Consider the following 24032-nt stretch of genomic DNA (forward strand, 5'->3'; position numbering starts at 1 on the left):
CACTCAATATATTTTATCATAATCATAACAACTGGTAGTATTAATATTTTGCTCCCAGAGTGGAATAAGTGCTGTCCTAAATAGTAGGGAGTAGTCAAAGTACTCTGTCTGAACTATGGGTTGGGTTACCTTGGAATTCAAAAGTAGTCAGTTGTGCCCTACTATTGCCCACCCTCAATTCATTTAAAGAGATCTGACTCAATCACCTCTGAAAAACCTCTTTGTGCAGGACAGTGCTTGGAGGAATGTGATTTTCCAAGAAGCATCCTTTTGAAACAGCTGTATTTTTACATTTGCTGTGCTTTCATATTATATGTGTTGATCTTTTGGCATTTATTTATTTATTATTTTATTATTATAGTTTAAAATGTAAGTCTAGAAAGTGTCTTCCTATGTAGAACTTTAAGAACATCCTGCTACATCAGGCCCAAGACTTAATCCAATTATGATGTTGGAACAAGAATAACCTACAGATACATTAATGAGAAAAATGATCACATTGTTTTTCAACAAATCAAATGCTGGAAAGGTTCTAAACAGCTCTAAAATATTGTACTGTCAGAGATGCATGTGCATGACTTTCTTTTTATTACATAAACAATTTTGCAATTTAAGAAGTAACGATCCATCTGTCATTCCTGGGCAGGGCAGGGGTGCCAGGAAGCACACTCTGGGAGCAGGCAAGGTGATGTCAAACAAGCAGGAGGTTGGGAGCTAGAGATCAGTACATTGGGGCAGGCAAGGCAAAGTCAAACAAGCAAGAGGCCTGGAGCAAAAGATCAGTCTGTTAGGCACAAGCAGGGTCAAAATCCAAGAACAAGCAAAGGGTCAGAAGCCAGGGAAACCAAGAACAGGCACAGACTCAAGGTAGCACACATCCACAACAAAGTGGATTCAGCAGATAGTGGAGGCAAACCTGAGGCCTTAAATACAGAGCCTGTGCTGCAGCCCCACCCAAGCCTGGAATGTCTTAAAGGGGCTGCACCATATTTTTTAAATACTGACTGTGGCTGGCATAGCTGGCAGCTGTTAGTGGGGATTGGGGTGCTTCTGGTTTATTGCCCAACTTAAAGGACACAGGCAAGGATATGTTGAGGGGGTCAGCAGGTGCTGGCATTTTCATTGATGAGGGTGAGGGCATCTCAAAGCTTGCCTTGTGCTGTGAGTCCTTTCTGTCAGAGTCAGGTTCAGGGGCCATAACCTCTCCACCTCGAGAGGCCCTGGTGGTGTCCAGCTCAGCTGCCAAGACCCCTTCATCCTGGGACTCCTCCATGTCAGACCTGGGGTTCATGACATCATCTACATATACACAGTATGGACTTTCTTCTTCTCGTTACAAATGAAGGGATGTTGGAAATTTCAGTGCTGAATTTCTTTAATGAAAACATGTTAGACACCAGCTTCCAAAAAACAAACAAACAAAAACCACCCTGTCATATTTTTTCCTTCAAAAAATGTAATATTTTTCTGTCCATGTCGCCTGAAACATGTTATGGTTCATTTCTATGAATCCCTTTTTTTATATTATTAGAGGTAGAACTTATATTTCAGGGTTGTCAGTTCAGATTCTCAAAGTATATCTCAGGGGTAGCAAAAATATAGAGAGTTTGCATGACTTTAGGGAAGAGAGTTTTCCCACAAATTTTCTGTAAGGTGCCTTAACAGTATACTGAAACCAATATAGTTTTATTTCCTGTTGTATCTCTGGTATTGATGATACTGAAGTTAAACATGAAAAGGGTGTAATGATGAATAGCTCGCTCCTGTGGTGTGGTACTCTGCTGCTGGAGAAAATGATATTGTGCTCACGAGTTCCAAATTGAGGCTTAAAAATAAGAAAACAATGTTTGCTAGAGGCTTTGAGACTTAAGTTAATCAAAAAGATACCCCAGTTCTCAGTGTGCAGGACATTTTCACCTGACATATATTCTTTTCCCTTCCTGTGCATCTCTGTCCCAACTCTCCTCCATGTAGTTCCACAAATTCCATTACTCCTTCCCCTTTTTGGTTTGAATGTGTCATACATTGTGGATAAGACAAAATATCAGGTTAGCTTGAATGATTTCTACTTCTATTTGTACTTCTGATTACTTTCTTTTCTCAAGCAATGCAGGGCACATAATTTGATTTTGCATGAAGGTGAGAATTTCTCCACAGATTTTGGAAACCTGTTAATCTCATTCAAAAAGTGGCTGAATTTCAATTCTTTCACAACTAAAATAAAACATACTAAAACTGACATTTTAATTCAGTTGCCTTGTTTTAACAATGAAATTTGCTTAATTAGATTGACTTCACTCAATTCATTTAGCGAGTTTGATTACTGGAATTAATACAGTCTAAGCAAATTATTATTTATTATTTATTTATTTAGCACATTTCTACACTGCTCCAGCCCAAGGCCTCAGGGCGGCTCACAACAAACAAATACTAAAAACAATTTAAAACAAATAATAAACAATCAAAAGTTTAAAAATTAAAAGCTAAAAAGCTAAAAAGCTAAAAATTAAAAAGCTAAAAAGCTTGGGTAAAAAGATAAGTCTTTAGACCCCTTTTAAAAGCCACTAGAGATGGGGAGACTCTTATTCCCACAGGAAGTGCGTTCCAAAGTCTCGGGGCGACAACAGAGAAGGCCCGTCCCTGGGTGGCCACCAAACTACATGAAGGTAGCCACAGACGAGCCTCCCCTGATGAATGTAGTGGACGATGGGGATCATGCAGAAGAAGACGCTCTCTTAAATACCATGGGCCTAAGCTGTTTAGGGCTTTATAGGTTATAACCACCACTTTGTATTTTGCCCGGAAACCTATTGGCAGCCAGTGCAACTCCTGTAATATAGGAGTAATATGGTCTCTTCGAGATGACCTGGAGACCAACCTGGCTGCCGCATTTTGTACTAATTGTAGTTTCCGGACTACGTACAAAGGCAGCCCCACATAGAGCGCATTGCAGTAATCAAATCTGGAGGTTACCAGCAAGTGTACTGCTGTTTTGAGATCATGAACTTCAAGAAACGGACGCAGCTGGCATATCAACCAAAGCTGATAGAAAGCGCTTCTGGCCACTGCCTCAACCTGGGAAACCAGGGAGAGGTGTGGATCCAGAAGCACTCCCAGACTGCGTACCTGTTCCTTCTGAGGAAGTGTGATCCCATCTAGAACAGGTAGATCAATATCGCTTCCTGAGTGACGATCCCACACAATAGGTACCTCCGTCTTGTCTGGATTCAGTCTCAGTTTGTTATCCCTCATCCATCCCATTACTGCTTCCAAGCAGGCATTTAGGGAGGATATGCCTTCTCCTGATGATGTTGACATGGAGAAATAGATTTGGGTGTCATCAGCATACTGATAACACCCAGCACCAAATCTCCGGATGATCTCTCCCAATGGTTTCATGTAGATATTAAAAAGCATTGGAGACAGTATGGAGCCCTGTGGGACCCCATATAAAAGCTCAGATTTTGAAGAGCAGCAGTCTCCAAGTGACACCATCTGGAATCTGCCAGAAAGGTAGGAGAAGAACTACTGCAAAGCAGTGCCTCCCACCCCCAACACTCTCAGATGTTCCAGAAGGATACTATGGTCGATAGTATCAAAAGCCGCCGAAAAATCCAAAAGGACCAAAAGAGTCACACTTCCTCTGTCCATTGCCAATTGGAGATCATCCATCAGGCCGACCAAGGCAGTCTCCACCCCATAGCCCGCCCGAAAACCAGTTTGAAATGGCTCCAGATAGTCAGTTTCCTCCAAGACCGCCTGGAGCTGAGAGGCCACCACCCTCTCAATCACCTTGCCCAACCATGGGAGGTTGGAGATAGGCCTGTAGCTATTAAACTCTGAGGGGTCCAAGGCAGGCTTCTTAAGAATAGGTCTAATAATTGCCTCCTTTAAACAAGGAGGCATCCTGCCCTCCCTCAGAGAGGTATTTATAATTGCCACCAGGCTCTCCACAACAACCCCCTTGCCACGTCGTATAAGCCACGTCGGGCAAGGATCAAGCAGACAGGTGGTAGGACGCACCATTCCGAGCAGCTTGTCCACATCCTCAGGAGTCACAAACTGAAATTGATCCTAACTACACTCTAACCACACAAAAGAAGTTGCTGGATACCTCTGCATCTTATACCGTGATAACTGTGGAGTCTGAATCTAGATCTAGATCGACCCGAATACGAGAGACTCTGTCCACAAAAAACTCATTAAAAGCATCACAGCGGGCAACTGATGGTTCCAAATTTGGATTCAGGGGAGTAGGGGGCCCTACTAGCCCCCTCACAACCCTGAATAGCTCCGCTGGATGAGAGCCTGCGGAAGCAATACAGGCAGAAAGGAAACACTTCTTTGCTGAATGTATAGCCAGAGCATAGATCTTTAAATGTGCTCTATGTTGTAATCTGTCGGATTCGAGTCGAGTCTTCCTCCACTTACGCTCCAGTCGTCTACCTTGCCGCTTCAGCTCCCGTAGATCTTCCGTATACCAAGAATCCATTTTTGAAGCGGGTCGGGGAGGACGCTTAGGAGCGATCATGTCTACTGCCCTGGTGAGCTGATTATTCCAATTCTCCACCAGGGCATCAACTGGATCGCCGGATCGCCAACATTAAATCTTTCCAAGGCTTCTTGGAATCCTATTGGATCCAATAACCTTTTTGGACAGACCATTCTAATAGGTCCCTCACCCCTGCAGAGGTGGGACGCAACTGTGAGTCCGACCTTAACCAGATGGTGGTCTGTCCATGACAATGGGGAGATCACAGGAGTCCCCACCCACAGAATACCACCCTGATCAGAATGAAAGATCAAATCAAGAGTATGACCAGCAACATGTGTTGGTCCAGAGACCACTTGGGATAGGCCCATAGTTGTCATGGCCACTATGAACTCCTGAGCTGCACCAGACAACCCAGTCCCAAAGTGGATATTGAAGTCCCCCAGCACCATAAGCCTGGGGGACTCCAACACCAAACCCGAGACCAAGTCCGTGAGCTCAGTTAGGGACTCTGTTGGGCAGCGGGGTGATCGGTGCACCAACAGAAGTCCCAATCTATCCCTGGTCCCCAAACGTACATACACACATTCAATATGATCAAACACTCTGATAGGGATCCTGGTAAGGGAGATATTATCCTTAAAGACCACAGCTACTCCACCTCCCCACCCACACTCCCTTACCTGCTCCTCTACAGAGTACCCTGGAGGGAGAAACTGGGCCCAAGCTGGGCCCCCAGCCTCCCCTAACCAAGTCTCTGTGATACACACCAGGTCAGCCCCTTCATCCCTGATCAAGTCATGGATTACTTCAGATTTGTTTTGGACTGACCTGGCATTACAAAGGAGCAAGGCAAGGTTCTGAGGGTTGTTGGCACTACTCCCCAAGGTCAAAGAGCTGGCAGGGCAGCCAGAAGGGGAAACAGCTATTAAGTTTCTGATTTCCCTTCCCCTGCAATGGCCTGCTGACCTACCAATGTAACTTCTTCTATTCCCCAACCACTACTGGGATTAAAGACTAATTAAAGTATCTGAACTAACATTGGTTGTGTTCATTTTGTTTAGTAAGTTTTCTTAACAAAGTATTTTGTTTGCTTGTGTTCTGTATTTTGCCAGTTGCTGATTATGGTTGCAGAGGGCAACAACAGATGCTGGAAACATGCCAAATAATGGCCAACATGAGACACAGCTTTCTGTTGCAGGAATGCTCTGTATGCCAGGGCTGCTACAGATGTGCAGGCAGCACCAACACTGTTCAGAATGTATAGTTAGGCAAGCAGTTCTACCACTGTTCCCCCTTTGCTGCAAGGGGGATGACTGCAGTAATACTGCTTGCACAATCACTCATTCTTAACAGCATCAGGGCTGCCTGTACATCTGAAGCAGCCCTGGCACAAGGCATTCCAGTGATGGAACACTGCATTATGTCAACCATTGGATTTTGATTATCATACATTGTACGAAAAATGACATACTGAAAAGGAGAATATATTAATTGAAAATAATGAGAGAGAAAATGAAGAACAACTTTTAAATGGAGAAATTTATTTATTTATTTAAGTATTGTAAACTTACTCGTTACTAAGCATAAGAATGAGTTTGAAATGGTTTCCTTTCTGCTGTAGTTGTCACTTCAATAATTTTTTTGGGAGAAGATATAAGGAACAAGTGAAAGATGGAGTAAAATTTAAGTGGCATTCTAGGGTGTGGTCTTGTAAACTTCTGTTAGTTAATCTGAAATAATAATTGCCCTGCATTGCCTGTTGGCAGTCATATTGAATTAGCATTTTAAAAGATTTTTAAAGCAGTAATCTATAATGGCTGAGTTGTATGCTTGCAATTCTTATCTTTCAACATTCTTCAGAAATGAAAATAGCCATTTTTATCACTCTTTTGGCCTTTTGAAGAAGTTAAAAGATTGTCTGCTATTTGAGCAGAGGCACTCATGTAATCAAACATTACATGAGGAAGAAAAGATAATTTTGTTCTATTTCTGTATTGTGTGTTATTTTAAAAACAAACAGGTTTGATTGGTGTGAGGTTTTTTCTTCTTCCCCAGAATGTGTTTACTGAATCTTCTGCTCTGATCAGCCATCTAGCTGCCATGGTCAATTGGTCAGCTAATTCAATATCTTCACTGTAACCCAACAAAAAACTGTAGAAATAACACATAATATTACCGGGGGTGGGATTAATTCTTTATAATGTGTAAATTATGGCCGGGATCCAGATTAAGTTAGTCATGACTAAGTACCATTTAAATTAATGAGACAAGTTAGTAACTATTAAGTTGTCTCATTCATTAACGATGAAGGAACATTTCTCCTGCTTCCCCAACAGTGTGCATGTAGAGCTTCTGGGTAATAGAACTGATATTGCGGCAACAAAGTAGTTGTAGTTTACATGGCTAGGAAGCCTTTGTTGCTAGCTGATTCTATAGAACTGTTTTCTCTTGGTTAAAATCAGTTCAAAATGATTTATATAAACTATAACTGTAGCATTAGGATAGTAATACTTGACTGAATGAAATGCATATCATAATAAATGACTAGAGTCAGTGCTCCCAATTAAAAGCCATGACTGTGACAATCTTGCCATTTTTTTTGGCAATGTGGGAGTAACAAATCTGTTCATATACACCTCACATTTCATCAGAAGTATGACATTAATTACATAGAACTGGCACTGAGAAGAATCTGTGCAAACTGGGCCCAATTAGGGAGAACTCTGAAATAAGAACTTTGTCTGAAGCCTAAGGCTCACAGAGAAAAGCTGAAGTGATAAATCTGTTTCTGGACATTATTAAATGTTCATCCATATATATATATATATATACATTTTTTTTAAAAAAAACATACATATAGAAAAGTGAGATGTGACAAAAAAGATTGGACATAGAAACATGATATCTGTTTTTCTATCTTTAGGAACCCACCTAAGAAATATTTATTATGTGTTTGTTTGTTTGTTTATTAAATTTATCCCACCCAAACTTACGTCTCTGGGCGGCTAACAATTAAAACACATATAAAAGATAAAACAATTCAACATATATCAACACATAAAAGTTAAAACAATACAATAATTAAAAACCATAAAATTAAATAGTATTTTCAATTAAAAACCTGAGAAGGCTTGGGTAAAAAAAAAAGGGGTTTTCAAATATTTTTTAAAAATAGCCAGAGATGGGGAGGATCGTAACTCAGCAGGGAGAGCATTCCACCATCTCGGGGCAGCAGCCGAGAAGGCCCGTCTCTGTGTGACCACCAAACGAGTTGGCGGTAACTGGAGATGGACCTCCTCAGATGACCTCAGTGGGTGGTGGGGTTCGTAGCGAAGAAGACGCTCTCTTAAATACCCAGGACCTAAGCCATTTAGGGCTTTATAAGTTATAACTAGCACTTTGTATTTTGCCCGGAAACCTATCGGAAGCAAGTGCAACTCCATCAGTAAAGGAGTAACGTGGTCTCTCCGAGATGATCCAGAGACCAACATGGCTTCCGCATTCTGAACCAACTGAAGTTTCCGGACTACACACAAAGGCAGCCCCACGTAGAGCTCATTACAGAAGTCAGGTCTGGAGGTTACCAACAAATGTACCACTGATTTGAGGTCATTGATCTCGAGAAATGGGCGCAGCTGGCTTATCAGCCAGAGCTCATAGAAAGCACCCCTGGCCACCACCTAAACCTGAGAAACCAAGAAGTGTGGATCCAGGAGTACTCCCAGACTGTGGACCTGTTTCTTTTGGAGAAGTGTGACCCAATCCAGAACAGGTAGATCAAATTCATCTCCCAAGTTCCAACCCCGCACAATAAGTACCTCTGTCTTACCTGGATTCAGCCTCAGCTTGTTACCTCTCATCCAGCTCATCACTGCCTACAGTCAGGCATTTAGGGAGGATATGCCATCTCCTGAAGAAGTTGACATGGAGAAGTAGATCTGGGTGTCATCAGCATACTGATAACACCCAGCTCCAAATCCCCTGATGATCTCTCCCAGCGGTTTCATGTAGCTGTTGAAAAGCATTGGAGAGAGTATGGAGTCTTGAGGGACACACACCATACTTAAGCTAAGATTTTTGAAGAGCAACAGTCTCCAGTCTACACCATCTGGAACCTTTCCGAGAGGTAGGAGAGGAACCACCGTAAAACAGTGTCTCCCACACCCAACCCTCTCAGACTTTCCAGAAAGATACTATGGTCGATAGTATTGAAAGCCGCCGAGTGGTCCAAAAGGACCAACAGAGTCACACTTCCTCTGTCAATTCCCAATTGGAGATCATCCATCAGGCCGACCAAGGCAGTCTCCATCCCATAGCCCATCAGGCCGACCAAGGCAGTCTCCATCCCATAGCCCGCCCGAAAACCAGTTTGAAATGGGTCTAGATAATCAGTTTCCTCCAAGACAGTCTGGAGCTGAGAGGCCACCACCCTCTCAATTACCTTGCCCAGCCACGGGAGGTTGGAGACAGGCCTATAATTGATCAACTCTGAGGGATCTAATGCAGGCTTCTTTAGAAGAGGTCTAATAATTGCCTCCTTAAAAAAAGAAACGCATCCTGCCCTCCCTCAGAGACGCATTTATGATTTCTACCAGGCCGCCTACAACAGCCTCCCTACTAGATAGAATAAGCCATGTTGGACAAGGGTCTTGAAAACAAGTGGTAGGCCTCACCACTCCAAGCAGCTTGTCCACATCCTCAGGAGTCACAAATTGAAATTTAGTCGACTCGCAAAAGAGGAATTATTGGACACCTCCATTTCCGACATCAAATTAATTGTGGAGTCTCCATCTAGTTTGGCCCGAATCCTAGAGATTTTGTCTGCAAAAAATTCATTAAACACATCACAGCGGGTGACTGATGCTTCCAAGTTCTGGTTCAAGGGAGGGGGGCAGATACTAGCCCCCTCACAACCCTGGACAACTCCGCCAGACGTGAACACTCAGAAGCAATTCGGGTAGAAAAGAATTGCTTCTTTGCTGCACGTATTGCCTAAGCATATATCTTTAAATGTGCTCCAGTCGCCTACCTTGCCGCTTCAGCCCCCATAGATCTTCCGTATACCAAGGGCCCAATTTTGAAGCGAGTCAGAGGGGACATTAGGAGCAATCATGTCTACTGCCCTCGTGAGAAGGTTGTTCCAATTCTCAACCAGGCATCAACAGGATCACTGGCAAAACCAACATTAAATCCTTCCCAGGCTTCTTGGAATCCTGCTGGATCCATGAGCTCAGTAAGGAACTCAGTTGGGCAGCAGGGCGATCGGTACACCAACAAAAGTCCCAATCTATCCCTGGTCCCCAAACTCAAGTACACACATGCAATATGGTCTGATACCCTAACAGGGACCCTGGTAAGGGAAATGTCATCCTTATAGACCACAGCCACTCCACCTCCCTGCCCACGTCCCCTCACCTGCTCCTCTTACTGCAGGGAGAACCTGGGACCAAACTGGACCAGTAGCTTCCGCCAATCACATCTCAGTAATACATACCAGGTAGGCCCCTTCATCCATAATCAAAACTTGGATGAGCTCTTGCTTATTTTGGACCGACCGGGCATTGCAGAGGAGCAAGGTGAGGCTATGTGGGTTGTTGGCAATGCTTCCCGAGATCAAAGAGCTGGCAGGATAGCTGGGAGGGGAGACAGCTATTAAATTTCTGACCATCCTTCCCCTGGAACGGCCTGCTGACCTGCCAAAGTTACTTCTTCTATTCCCCACCACCACTGGAATAGCTGCCCCACATTCAATGAAGGCACCCCTTGTCTCCCCATCTCCAGGCAGACCCAGACACATTACCCAGTCTCAGTGATGAAGCTGGCACACTTCCTGCTACAACTCCTAAAACAGTCAAATTAAATGGAGTGCAGACCAACCCTGAGCCCTACACCAAAGGCCAGCACCAAAGGCAGGCCCCCTTTGGCGGCCACGCCACCAGATGCGCCGCCTAGTGCAGCCCTTCCCTTAAATTCCCTTCCCAGAGTCCTTCCTCTCACAAAGGACCCTTGGTAGGGCCGATGGAAGCAATCAGTGCCTACAGGTGGTGAGCACTGGCACTTACGGGAAGGGAAGATCCCAATTAAGCAGCAGGTCTGTGCTGGGCTCAGTTGGTCCGTCCAGCAAACAAAGGGTGGGGAGAAGTAGCTCCAAAGCTCCCAGCTGTCCGACAAAGGAGGCTTGATATTAAAAAGCCACAGCTCACCTCCTCCAGTCTCCCTCAGATACTCCTGCCGCAGCCCTTCCCATAAATAGCAAACGAATTAAATTAAATATTGATTCATGTAAGTTCCAAACACCAATCAATTATGTTACCAAATCTGCCCTGAAATGCTTGCTAGATAGCTATGCTTTTGGCTTAAAGTGGGGAAATTATCTCAGATTGGGGAGCAGTTTGGTTCCAGTATCAATTTAAGCACATTTGGTGTATTTGGAAAGCATGAGGACACATGGGTGAAGTTTAAAAGCTTTATTAAAGGTAAAAATGGGAATTACAGAAGGCAAAAGATTAGTTAGGCAAGGCAAATCAACAATCTAGCTAAGATTCTAAATAAGAGTCTTGGTAAAAGCATGTCGCAATTTGGCCAGAGTTCCAAATCAGAGAGCCTAATTAGGGTCTTGCAGTGCAAAGTGCCTAGAGAGGGGGAGGGAAGCAGAAAGAGAAGCAGAAGGAGAGCTTAGGGAGAGGTGAGAAGTTAGTTATTACTTATCCTTCCTGGGCATGTTCAGTGTGTGATGGCCGGACACTTTGGCCTCTTTCTGGGGCAAAGCACAGGGTAGAAGTGGGGAGAAAGAGTGAGGGAGCAACAGCAACCACAGCATATTCGTGGGAACCTGTAGAGTCCAGTCAGGGTCTAGGCAGAAGCCTCCAGAATCCGAAGCCATTGTGGCCTGGCTGGGGTATTTATATCCATAAATGTGCCCTGAGGCAATGATGGTTGTTTACCATACAATTCTCCCTCCCTAAAGAATGGTTGAATCTGTGCAAGACAGAAGTGTCTATAGTGGGCTGGACTCAATCCCTTTAGGTGTGCCTTGCTAAACAAAGGCAGGAGCAGCTATGTGAATGTGGACGTGGACGTATGAGATGGGTCTGTGTTTGTTTACTTTATTTTGAGCCTCTGGTGTCTCCCAGGTGCAAAAATATGCTCCGATAGTCTGCTAACAAGTGACTCCTCCCTTGCCTTCATCAGTCAGTTAACTGATTAACTAATGGGAAATGTGCCGTTTATCTGTGCTCCTTCTTGAGAGCTTTTCATGTTATCTTTCAGGCAGGGAGGATTCCTCCCCTGAGTGATTTACCTTCAATGGGTCTGTATAGTTTTGGCTATACCTTAGTTAAGTGCTGGCACATCCTGTTTCAGTCTGTTTGTCAGCTTGACCTGAAGGCATGCTGCCAGCACAGCCTACACTACTGACCTCCTTTGTGCCAAGTCTTTTTGACTAGGCATGGTGAAAAGTTCACAAGGATCATGATCCCATGAACCTGTGCTGCTAAGACATCTATTTGAGGGCTGCTTTGCAGTGCTACACTGTAATGTAGCTTACTGGAAACAAATAATTTATTATTTATTACATTTATGTCCCGCTCTTCCTCCAAGGAGCTCAGAGAGGTGTAGATGTTTTTTATCCTCACAACAACCCTGTGAGGTAGCTTAGGCTGAGAGATACATGACAGGTTTATAAACTCATTACCTGTTTGTGAGAACTAGACTGATGTCTCTTGTTTCCTTTCTCAGACATGCTTTTTTACAGGGTGTTTTTAGAAGATAGCCATTCTGAATGTAAATTTTCAGATTGAGAGAAGGAAATAATTTGTCTAATTGGGGCATCATACCTGAATCTGAGACAAATCCAAACCTGCAAAAATGGATCAGAAAGATTTTTTCATAACTGACGTTGAACCTAAAATGTCTTGGTCAACCTGTACCTAAACTGAATCCCTAGGAATAGAAAGTCATGACTAGTTCAAAATCAGGGGTTTAGTAACCACATACAATTGAAAAGCATGATTAATGTTTTATTCCCATGGTTTTTTGTTGCATATATTGTATTTTGTAAAACAAAACAGAACAGCATTTTAACATAACTGTGTTTATTTTAAGGAGCTGCTTTGAAGGCAAAAGAGTTTGATATTCTGCACAGAATGTATCTAAATTAGTTCAAAGCTTCTGAACCAGTTTCCAAATCACTTTTGAAAGCTAGTGTCTGAACCAGATAATTTAAAAAAACAAACAAACAAACAAACAAAAAACCCTAAACCAGATCTAAATCTATGCTACTTGTGACAGAGATAACTATCAAACCAAGGGCTGGGTCATACGTAATGTGGAACCACGGGTCCAGTGGACACTCAGTTCTGTACCCCTACCCCACCTGTACTCCAGTTGTAATGCTCTTGAGGCTTTCTGCTTTCAGCAAGACTACAGAGAGGTGGGGGACCTGGCTGCATGGGCCACCTCCTTTTCTGAATGGCAGCCCGCACAGCCAATAGAAGCCAGAGCGAGGGAGGAGCTTCCTCCCTCAACTCCAGTTTGAGGCAGAGGCAAACTGTGCTCCCAGTTACCTCAGGCACTGCAGAAATTCAGTTTATGGTGGCAAAACTTACTACAAACTGAAGATCACAAATGGAGTTAGGAGAGGGAACCCATGGGTCTTTATTTTTGTTTAACTTTAATTGCCTGTGTTTGCTTATTCAAGATTGGGAACTGGAAGTGAAGGGACCTGTGGTTTCCCGCTCTGTATGAACCGGGTCCAAGAATCTCCACTTTTCTGGTCATAGTGACATGGAGACTCATAATGGGATGGCAGTGATCACTTTAAAAAAATAAAAAAATAAAATAAAAGATAGGATTTAAATTTAAAATCCTATTAAAGATAGGGTTAAAAAATAGGATGGGATTAAAGATTTAATTTAGTCTGATCCTATCTTTTAAAGATAGGGTGGGGTTTACATGACTTAGGGCAGCAGTCCATGTGTGTGTGTGTGTGGGGGGTCTACACTCTCTCTCAAATGACTGTGTGATTGGCACTTAAAACAAACATTTATATTCATCACATAGTACTGCTCTGATGTGTTAAAACACATCATGCAAAGTCCCTGGAGCAAGATGCACAGAATCTGATGCACGCTGGTAGGTACTGCTTCCCAGAAGCAGTTCATCTGAACACAGTGTCCTGTGTCAGATATTTCTACTTCCACATGAGAGACTTTAGGGTATCTAAATGAGGAATGACTTGCATATATGAAACAACCATTACAACTGAAAACACTATAGGCACAGCTTTTCAGCCCTTCAAGCACAAACTTTAAATGAAGGTTGTTCACAGGTTCACCCTTGTCCCATCAAATGGGTGTGAACTGCTGGTAGCAGGGATGCAGATTTCCCTGGCTTAGCATACTTCAGGAAGTTTTTATTGGAAGGAAGGAAAAGACACATTTAGTGTGGATATACACTGCTATCCCCCTTTTTACCATTACTAAATAATATTGGGGGAAATGCAAACTGCAATATACTTGGTTGCTATGAGATTTGTAAACTGAAAGCCCTGAGGACTGAAACCACTTCTGCAGTTACTCATGTTGTGTACATTTATGCATCTGATGCATTAATCTTGCATTAGTAATCTCGATTGTAAATTGACATGTGTTTTTTTTTTAGAATATGCAAACTTTTTGAAGGAATGCCTCAGGCTTCATATCCTTATTATTTGTCTTATTAAAGCATCCATTGTGAGGTTGTAAAATATCTGCCTAAGTTATTTTTTTCCATTTTTTGCAAACAATTGTGCCCCTAGGTGTTGAAATAACACTTGGTTGTAATAAACTGTAAGCACTGTGTGGTTATAAGCAGATTTGTAATTGTTTTAACTAGTACATAAAATATAAATACGAAACTTAAAAACTCAAGAACTCATGTATTTCTTGCTTTCAGGCCATCAAATTAAAATGCTGCACAGAACTTTGATCAAGAAATGCAAATAAGGTACAGTTATTTTTAGTTTTTAATAAAAAAAATGCTGTGGGCTCATTTAAATTGCATAATATGCTTCCCTCCCACCCTCAGTTTAATAACTTGTATTTGAGACATTCATGTAGAATATGGATTTTATTTCTCCTACTGTGTGCCTTATGCACCTCATTTGTTTGATTGAATCCTGAATGTGAGTCTCTTTTAGTTTATTTTCTATATATGTTTGACCTTTAGACTTCACATTTTTATTTTTATTTAAGTGGTATGTATAGACATTCAGGCATTTTTAATTATTTCATCTTAAATAAATGCAGGAATAAATGTTTACTGAATTTGAGTCTTCAGATGAATGCAACCCCCTCCCCGCAAACAAACTAACAAACAAAAACCAGCAACAAAGTTATTTAAACCCAGAATGTGTCAGTGGCGTGTGGAGATGGGGAAATTCATGTCTAGAGAAGTCTGGAAATTTCAGTGACTAAAACTGATGTAGAATCCTCAAAGGGATTCATCACCTCGGTGTCTGAACGTTGCTGATTACTAGGGGTGTGCACGAACATCGAATCTGTCCACAATGAACCAGGCCGATTCGCTGGTTGGATCACAAACCAAACCAGCCTCCAGGAGAAGTGGGCTGATCCACGATTTAACCAAACCAAGCCCGGTCCGTTGCAGACCAGTTTGATCCATTTGGTTTAAGGAGTTATGCTTGTAAAGAGGAATCCAGTGAGGATTCTCCTTTACAAGCAAAGGGAAATCTTGCCTTTAAAAAGCTTCTAAGGGCAGCCAGGGCAGCAGCAAGAGGGCACCTTTAAAAGCAGGTGCTTAACAGTGCTCACAGCAGCCTGGTGGTGTGGTTCCAGCCTCCATGGATGTGCAGAGGACATTTGTGTGACCTCTGAACATACTTACAAATGGATCCTATGAGGATTTGGTGTTACAGTTAAAATTTTGTTTAAAATTGACCATGTGTTCATTTCTTTTGTGGGTTGGGTAGTGCGTAGCACTCATCATGCCCTACCACCCAACCTACTTTGGTGTCCTAGGAGCTACTCATGGGGAACAGTGGGGCATTTTGAGTTCCCCATTGTTCCCTATGGCCAGAACACTCAAAACATTCAAAACGTTTTGAGTCTGTTCCATCAAAACAGCAGGTTCAACTGTTAACAAAATGTTAACTGTTTGTTAACTGTTAACAAAATGTTTCATCCATTATGTGTTTTGTTTCAAGTTCAAAACAAAACACAAGATCTGTTTCGTGCACATCCCTATCTTCAGGTCGTCTGCTGCTTTACAAGCCTTGGCTTAACATGGAGCATTCCTCATTGCAAAGGCTGTGCTGGATGTCAACCAATGATTTTTGCTACTAAATTTCAACTTGTTCTACAATGGAAAAAATGCATTAGAGAATGGTATGCAACATTCTCAGATATTATTACTGTGAACAAGATCTTCATGCCATTAAAAGTGATGCCTAATTCTAAATAGCCCAATAACTTTCTGGAAACATTAAATAACCTGATAATTTTCTGAAAATGCTGTTACCATTTTAAACACATATAGATTTGGTGAAATTGTTTTGCAGAGGCCATTAAAATTAAGTTTTGTTCTTCTCTGTTGATATATTCAAGATATCCCATTGTTTAAATAACAAAAACATAACAGGCTGTAATCTCCTCCCTAGTTTGCTTTACAGCTGTATATTCATTTTATTATATATTGATTTTTTTTAAGTGAAATTGTATTTGGTGTAATTGTAGCTAAAATGTAAAACTCAAATTGCTTGGAAACAATAAACAGTTGTTTGTTTGTTTTTAAAAAATGAAAAGTATATCTGTGAAAAGTGCAGAGACATTTTCCTCTTTAATTTAGTTCCAGTGTTAGAATAGGCTAAATAAACACAAGGAATTACAATTGCTCTTTTCCTAAGATAATCTTCACAGAGTCTCTTCATCCTTTCTTCCCACCACTTTTCTTTATTGTGATCAACAGAGTGCTGGATGCACTTGGATCTAATCATTTGAACCTTAATGAAAGTGAAGCAAAGTTAGTTAAGGAAATACAAATGTCCTTTTCTGGGGAGAAACCTTCAGATAGTTCAGTCCTAGAAATAAAGGCACTCACTGAAGATCTGTTACCGTTATTATCTTGGCAAGGATCATGAACTTTATTTCTGATTAACCAGATAAATGAACAAAGAGTACCTACATCTAGTTGCTAGTCTTTTACAAAGGCTTACATCAGCTAGTTATTATTGACACAGGTAAAAGTAAAGTGTGCCATCAAGTCGATTTCGATTCCTGGTGCCCACAGAGCCCTGTGGTTTTCTTTGGTAGAATACAGGAGGGTTTACCATTGCGCAGTATGAGATGATGCCTTTCAGTATGAGATGATACATACTCCCGCACAGTATGAGATTATGCCTTTCAGCATCTTCCGTTCAGCTGCTGTCCGATCCCAGCAGGGATTCGAACTGGCAACCTTCTGCTTGTTAGTCAAGCATACACAGGTCGTAGATGCTTTTTGAATGGAAGCAGGGGTGTGTGAATCGATTTGAATTCAAATCTGGCTGATTCAAGCAATTCAAATTCAAATTAAATCATCCCTAAAAGTAGAATTGAAGTTAAATTCAAAAAGCCTATTTGAAGTCAAATTGAATCAGCCTGATTTGAACAGAATCAATCCAAATTGATTCAACCTATGTGGAGAGATGGCGAGGAGACACTTCTTTCAGCATTATTTTTTTTTAAAGAAAGAGGCGTCGGAGCACCAGAAAGTCACCTTTGATGTGCAGAGCCTGCAATGGGAAGGGGAGGCAGTGACCCAGCCTGCCATCCCCCTGCAACCTGGCACCTGCTTGCCACTGCTTTTTAAAACAACAGGCTCCTGGGAGCAGTAACTGCAGAGCATGCAGTGGCAAGACAGCAGTGGCCCGGGTGGCATAGGGTGGTGGATGACATCCAGAGTCAACCAAGGGCATAGCTAGGGGAGAGGGGGCCCATGTTTGCCCCTCTCCCCAGCAGCCCCTCAGAGTGAGGGAGATAATGAAGAAAATAGGGAGGGGTGGAGCTGGAGGTGGAGCTCAGAAGCTGGGGCCTGGGTTCCTTGAACGCATCTGCTCAATTAGAGCTACACCCCTGGAGTCAACAACATAGCGATTAATTTTTGGCAAGGCACACTTAAATTCCCACACCACAGTCTGGAAGTCACTCTGGTAAATATTGAGCTTAGCTGGAGAGAACCTAGATTGAAATCCCCACTTAGCTAAGAAGCACACTAAGTGCCTTGGGCTAGTCACTGTCTCTCAGTATAGTCTACTTCACAGGGTGATTGTGAGACTAAAATGCTTCTGTTAGAGGAATAATGAGATACCAATATAGGACATTTAAAATGCCGAAGGAAGAGATAAAGAGAGACAGCTGAAGCCAATACAAAATGCTGTGTCCTTTAAAGATTAGCACTTTAAAAAAAAACACTTTCTAAAAATCAATTTAACAACAACAGACAATACATTATTCAAACCCATAAACAAACACACTTATGAGTCCAGTGCATTTTGCAGAGAAGCCTTTAGGTAAACGTTTAAAGTGGGAATTAAAGTAATCCAGTCTTGGGGGTATTTTAAAATCTAATGTCATGACTTCAGTAAGTGCCTTGCCCCTCAGTTGTCATACTTCCTTCTCTGATTTATTCCATCTGCTCTAATAAGAATTTGAACATTTATTTTCTTAACAAATTTTAATTTTAGTCTCATAGGAGAAAGCAAAGGACTTAGGAGAATTATCTCTCCTTTATAAATGAGCATAGCTCAAGCCATTAGTGCAGGTTATAGTTATATTAAAAATAAGATCCACTTTAAGACAAAAGAGATTACTCTCATAAGCTGCTCAATGAAGTATTAATAAAATATTTCAGTTTCTTTCCAGATGAGTTCATTTTTAGCCACATATTTTAGAGGTTCTTTGCGATCATCAGTCTCATTCTGTTGGTATAATCCCCAAACTGCTGACTTAATGGACTACAATAATTTAGAAAGGAAGAGAATGAAAAACTGTAGAGTGAGTGTTGGCACAAGGCACCCTTGGGCTCTCACTCTGTCTAGAGTACCGTGTAACCTTTAGTCCTTACTTTCAATTTATACACCACAGACTGCCCTATCATTTCATTGGGAGAACTCAGTTAGCAGGAATGTACCTTAAACATTGAATCATTATCCTAACCAAGAATTTCCCATATATTTAAACAAGTATGTCAGTGAACATGTTAGGCTACAGTGCTGTTCCTAAGAATAAAAAACAGCAAAATGGCACCCAGTGTCTAAACACCCTAAAGGAAGGAGGAATTGATTCAGTAATCATAAAAAAGCTTTCTAATATTACTTCCTACTATTACACCAAATACCTGCATGGTGCTTTTATGATATATAGTTTATGTAACCTTTTGCTCGAGAGCACTATAGAACAATTCTGAAAATCTGAGGGGTTTTTCTTAGCATAATTACGTGATCCTTTTTTGCTAGCCCAACTTTTCTCATTATGCAAGCGCTTCATTAGTCAGAATGTCAGCCAGCATGTGTTTCCTGCTGCCTCACTGTTCTTGAATGTTCTCCTGGCTTAAACAAAGAAGATCTGAATAAAATTATAATTTAAGGAGTAGAGAGAGGGCAATTAATTCTGTTCCTTTCGATACATAGTTTAAGTGGAATTAGCATAGAAGGAGAGGCTTATCTAATTGAGGTGGGTGCGATTGGAAGCGCTATTTCAGTAGTGGTGATGCAGTTCCAGAATGTAGGGATGTGTGAATCAATTTTCAATTTGAATCAATTGAACTCAAATCTGGGCGATTCAAGTGATTTAGATTCTAATCTAATCACCCCTAAAATGGGTTATTTGATATGAAATCAAATTGAATCAGCCAGATTTTGACTGAATCGATCCAAATCTATTCAACTTGTATGGGGGAGGAGTGCCTCCTTTCAGCCTTATTTTTTTTTTAAAGAAAGAAGTGTTCTTTATTAATGTGCAGAGCCCTCCATGGGGGAGCAGGAGAGGCATGGAGGCACCCTTAGGCTGTCCCTGTCCCAAGAGTGGTAACTACTGCAGAGCTTGCACCATTGCTCACTGAGAGGTGGAGACCCAAACCGACCTGCCATCCCGACCTGCAGCCCTTCAGCGGGCCTGCTCACACCAGCATAAGCCTTTAAATGGTCTCTGTGTGTACATGGGAATGCCATTTAAAGGCTAGCCTGATGTTCATTTTGCTAGAACACCAGTGTTTTTGCACAAAAGAACACACAAAAATAGAACACCGCACTATCCCTTTAAATGGCCTCTCCACATGAGCACAGAGGCCATTTAAAGGCTTATTCCAGTGTGAGCGGGTCTGCTAGTGGGTCGAGTCCCCACCTCGCCGGCGCTGCTGTGAGCTCTGCAGTAGTTACCACTTTCAGGACAGGAGCAGTACAAAGGTGCCTCCACCCCTCTGGTTTCTAAAAGCAGTGGCAGGCAGGTCTTGGGGGGATGGTGGGTTGTGTTGCCACCTCCCCCACTGTCATTGTGGGCTCTGCCCATTAACCAAGGCAATTTCCTGGAGCCTCTTTCTTTTAAAAATAAGGCTGAAAGGATTCTCTCCTCTGCCTCCCTCCCCCACTCTCTCCTCCCCTCATACAGGTTGAATTGATTCGGAATCAATTTGAATCAAATCAAGTCCGAATCAAATCGGACTGTTTAGCACTGATTCAATTCGTTTCAAACTTGAATCAAATCAAGATTTTCATTTCATGCATATCCCTATCAGAATTCTCTCCCCAGGAACACTTGACTGACAGAGTTTGACATCCATTAAGCATAGGTGAAAATGTTTTATTTTCAGAGCTTTTAGATCCTTGTTTTTGTTTTGTGTTATTTCTTGTACACTGTGTAGTCAACTGCTTTTTATTGTTGATAGCCTTTTGTTATAATTTTATAGATTTCAGTTCTTAAGCTTAAAGCTACATTTCAATAATCACATTGGACTCTGTGTATTCATTATAGAAATGAATACATAAAATAGTTGTTTAACAACTTTCAGATTGGCTGATAGCTTGAATAGAATGTGAGTGTGCAGAAACCCCAGGACAATTTAGCACTGGTCCTTTTTTGGGAAGTGCTGTACTTCCCAGAATTCTGGGATGGTGCAGAGGTTCCAAGATGGCACAGGGGCTCAAGAGGGCTCCATTTCCTTTAAAGGAGCCTTGTGGTATTGTGCAAAGTGCAGCACAGCACTGGGAGAACGGTTGCCTTGGCAAGGTGCCAGGGAGTCTATGAAGAGTATTCAGCTTTGAACGAAGCTTCACACTGGCCCAAAGAACAGTTAGTTAGGGGGCCACACTTAGGGTTGATGTGGGCTGCCATTGGTCCCTGGTCCTTACAGTGAACTACACTGCTCTACAGTTCATTTCTTTTGGGACTTACTTTTTGATAAAATACCTCCAAATTATGGAGGAAGTAATTTGCTTACTCTCAACACAAACAATGTATAATTAACAGCAGTGTTAAAAAGCTGATTAGTTCAGAACATTCAGTCAGTACAGAAATACAGTATCTAGAATGTTCAGGCGCCTTTTGTGCCGATAAGAAAAGTCGATAAAATTAACCTGCTTTATTTTTATTATGGTATAGAATCCTCTTTCACAATACATTAACACCTAACACTCTGCCAAGGATATACAGAAAAGCAAAGAATAGAGCTTCCCTTGCTTATGTACACCCCAGTTGAAAGGGAAGCTCTATTATTCCAGGGCAAGAGAGAACCAGGGCAAGAGATTCATGTGCAACTGCCCCTCGAAGGGAGGACAGGCATGTCCAGAGACATAAGTTTGGGCGGGGTATAAATTTAATAAATAAATAAATGTGTAATTGCTGAAATTCAGCTGCTGGGTACAGGACAGTAATGAGGTTCTCCACTGTCATGCTACAACTGTGAAGGACCATCCCTGCCCTGCAATATAAAGGCAAGCCCCCACCCCATAAACCTTGGTCACCAGCCAGGCAGAAACCATGATTCTTGCAATTAATCTATCCCTGCCTTTATCAAAAGCTTCTACACTGCCACAGCCCAGCAATTTGAACTAATAAAATATCAAGCATAAGAGTTTCATGAAATACCAAGTATAAGATCTTCTATGTACTGAGAATAGGTTCTTCTACAATGACAGTGTAGATTTTGTGGGATTTCTTTTTCCTCTAAATTTCTATAGAAAGTGTCACAATTGTAACAGCTGCTAGATAATGAATTTGTAATTCAAAGTTTAGCTCCTCTTAACAGAAACAACATAATTTAATTTATTTATTTAGTACATTTATATACCGCCCCATACAAAAAGGTCCCTGGACAGTTCACAATATAAATATAATTTGCCCAAAGAAAGAAAATTACAGAGGCTTGTTTAGACGTGTGTCCCAAACTGAGACTTTTTGGTGTTAGCTTGTTTGAAAGCTCTTTGTTTCACTAATCTCCAACCAATATGTGGAAATTTAAAGTTTTGTATCTTGATCCTTCTGGGCTGGAGTGGAGATCCTTCTGGGCTGGAGTGGGCTGGAGTGGAGTGCTGTTGCTGTCCCCTCTTCTTATAAATCTGAAATAATTAAATATAGGCTTATCAAACAACGATTCTCACAGGAGATCTCTTGGCAGATTTGAACTGGGCCCGGTTCAGATCAAACCGATTTGGCCCAGTTCAACTGGTTCTTTATGCTTGCAAGGAGGAATCCACTAAGGATTCCCCTTTATATGCAAAGGAGGGAACCTGGTTGAAATGGGAGGGCAGGTCACCTTATGCACCATGGCAGGGCATGGTTCTAGTGCAGAACCTGGTTCTAGTGCAGAACCGCTCTGGCTCATGGACCAGGTGGTTTGGTTTGACTTCAGCTCGAACTCAAACCAAACCAAACCACCCAGAGCGGTTCTGCACACACCCCTGCTAACTGAGCAAAGAGACACCTTTTAAAGTGGTGATTCTTTTATATTTACAGGGGGAGAACAACTGGCCCTATCCAAACCCAGTATAGAATTTCTCAAGTGCCTCTTGCTGATATCTGCCTTGTTTCTTTTTAGATTGTGAGCCCTTTGGGGACAGTGGGCCATCTTATTTCTGTATTATTTACTTTTCTGTGTAAACCGCTTTGAGAACCTTGATGGACTATATTGATTGATTGATTGATCACATTTTATACTGCCGAAAACATGAGTTCTCTGGACGGTTTACAAGACAATAAAAAACAATAAAAAGATTAACACATTACAATTTAAAATGTTAAAACTATTAAAACACAATTAAAACACAGTTAAAACAGTGTCTAATTAAAAGCCTGGGTGAACAAATGCGTCTTGACTGCCTTTTAAAATGTTGGAAGAGATGGGGAGGCTCTTATTTCAGCAGGGAGTGTGTTCCAAAGCCTCAGGGCAGCAATGGAGAAGGCCCGTCCCTGAGTAGCCAACAGATGAGCTGGTGGCAACTGCAGATGAACCTCTCCAGATGATCTCAATGGGCAGTGTGGTTCATAGCAAAGAAGGTGTTCTCTTAAATACCGAGGGCCCAAGCTGTTTAGGGCTTTATAGGTTATAACCAAAACCTTGTACTTTGCCCGGAAACTTATCAGCAGCCAGTGTCTTTTAAGATGGGAGTGATGTGGTATTTCCGAGATGACCCAAAGACCAACATGGCTGCCGCATTCTGGACTAACTGCAGTTTCCAGAGTATGTAAAAAGGCAGCCCCACATAGAGCACATTGCAATACTCAAGTCTGTAGGTGACCAGCAGATGTAATACTGTTCTGAGGTCATTTATCTCAGGAAATGGATGCAGCTGGCGTATCAGCCAAAGCTGATCGAAGGCACCTCTGGCCACTGCCTCAACCTGGGACACCAGGGAAAGTTTTATGTCCAGATGCACCCCGAAACTGCGTACTTGTTCCTTCTGAGGAAGTGTGACCCCATCCAGAATGGGCAGATCAAATTCATCTCCCAAGTTCCAACCTCGCACAATAAGTACCTCTGTCTTACCTGGATTCAGCCTCAGCTTGTTACCTCTCATCCAGCTCATCACTGCCTCCAGGCAGGCATTTAGGGAGGTTATGCCTTCTCCTGATGATGCTTACATGGAGAAAATGATGTGGGTGTCATCAGCATACTGATAACACCCTGCACCAAATCTCCTGATGATCTCTCCCAGTGGTTTCATGTAGATTTAAAACAACATCAGAGACAATACAGAGCCCTGAGGGATACCATCCCGAAGTTCAGTTTTTGAAGAACAACAGTCCCCGAGGGATACCATCTGGAATCTGCCCAAGAGGTAAGAGTGGAACTGCTGCAAAGCAGTGCCTCCCATCCCCTCCCCCTCCCCCTCAGACACTCCAGAAGGATATTACGTACAATAGTATTGAAAGTCTCCGAGAGGTCCAAAAGGACCAACAGAGTCACACTTCCTTTGCCAATTTCCAATTGTAGATCATTCATTAGGCCAACCAAGGCATTCTCCACCCCCATAGCCTACCCAAAAGCCGGTCTGAAATGGGTCTAGATA

The 24032-nt window shown here is 42.1% G+C and overlaps 1 protein-coding gene across 1 annotated transcript in view; it reads left to right on the forward strand.

The window, feature by feature from the left end:
* PCDH15 (protocadherin related 15) overlaps positions 1-24032 on the forward strand; it is a 1296732-nt gene that overhangs the window by 491151 nt on the left and 781549 nt on the right. Inside the window, 1 exon segment of the mRNA XM_053307474.1 lies at positions 14429-14479. The gene's annotated coding sequence lies outside the window, so the exon portion shown is untranslated.

The sequence above is a fragment of the Hemicordylus capensis genome, chromosome 3 (genome assembly GCF_027244095.1).
Source record: "Hemicordylus capensis ecotype Gifberg chromosome 3, rHemCap1.1.pri, whole genome shotgun sequence".
Lineage (NCBI taxonomy): Eukaryota > Metazoa > Chordata > Lepidosauria > Squamata > Cordylidae > Hemicordylus > Hemicordylus capensis.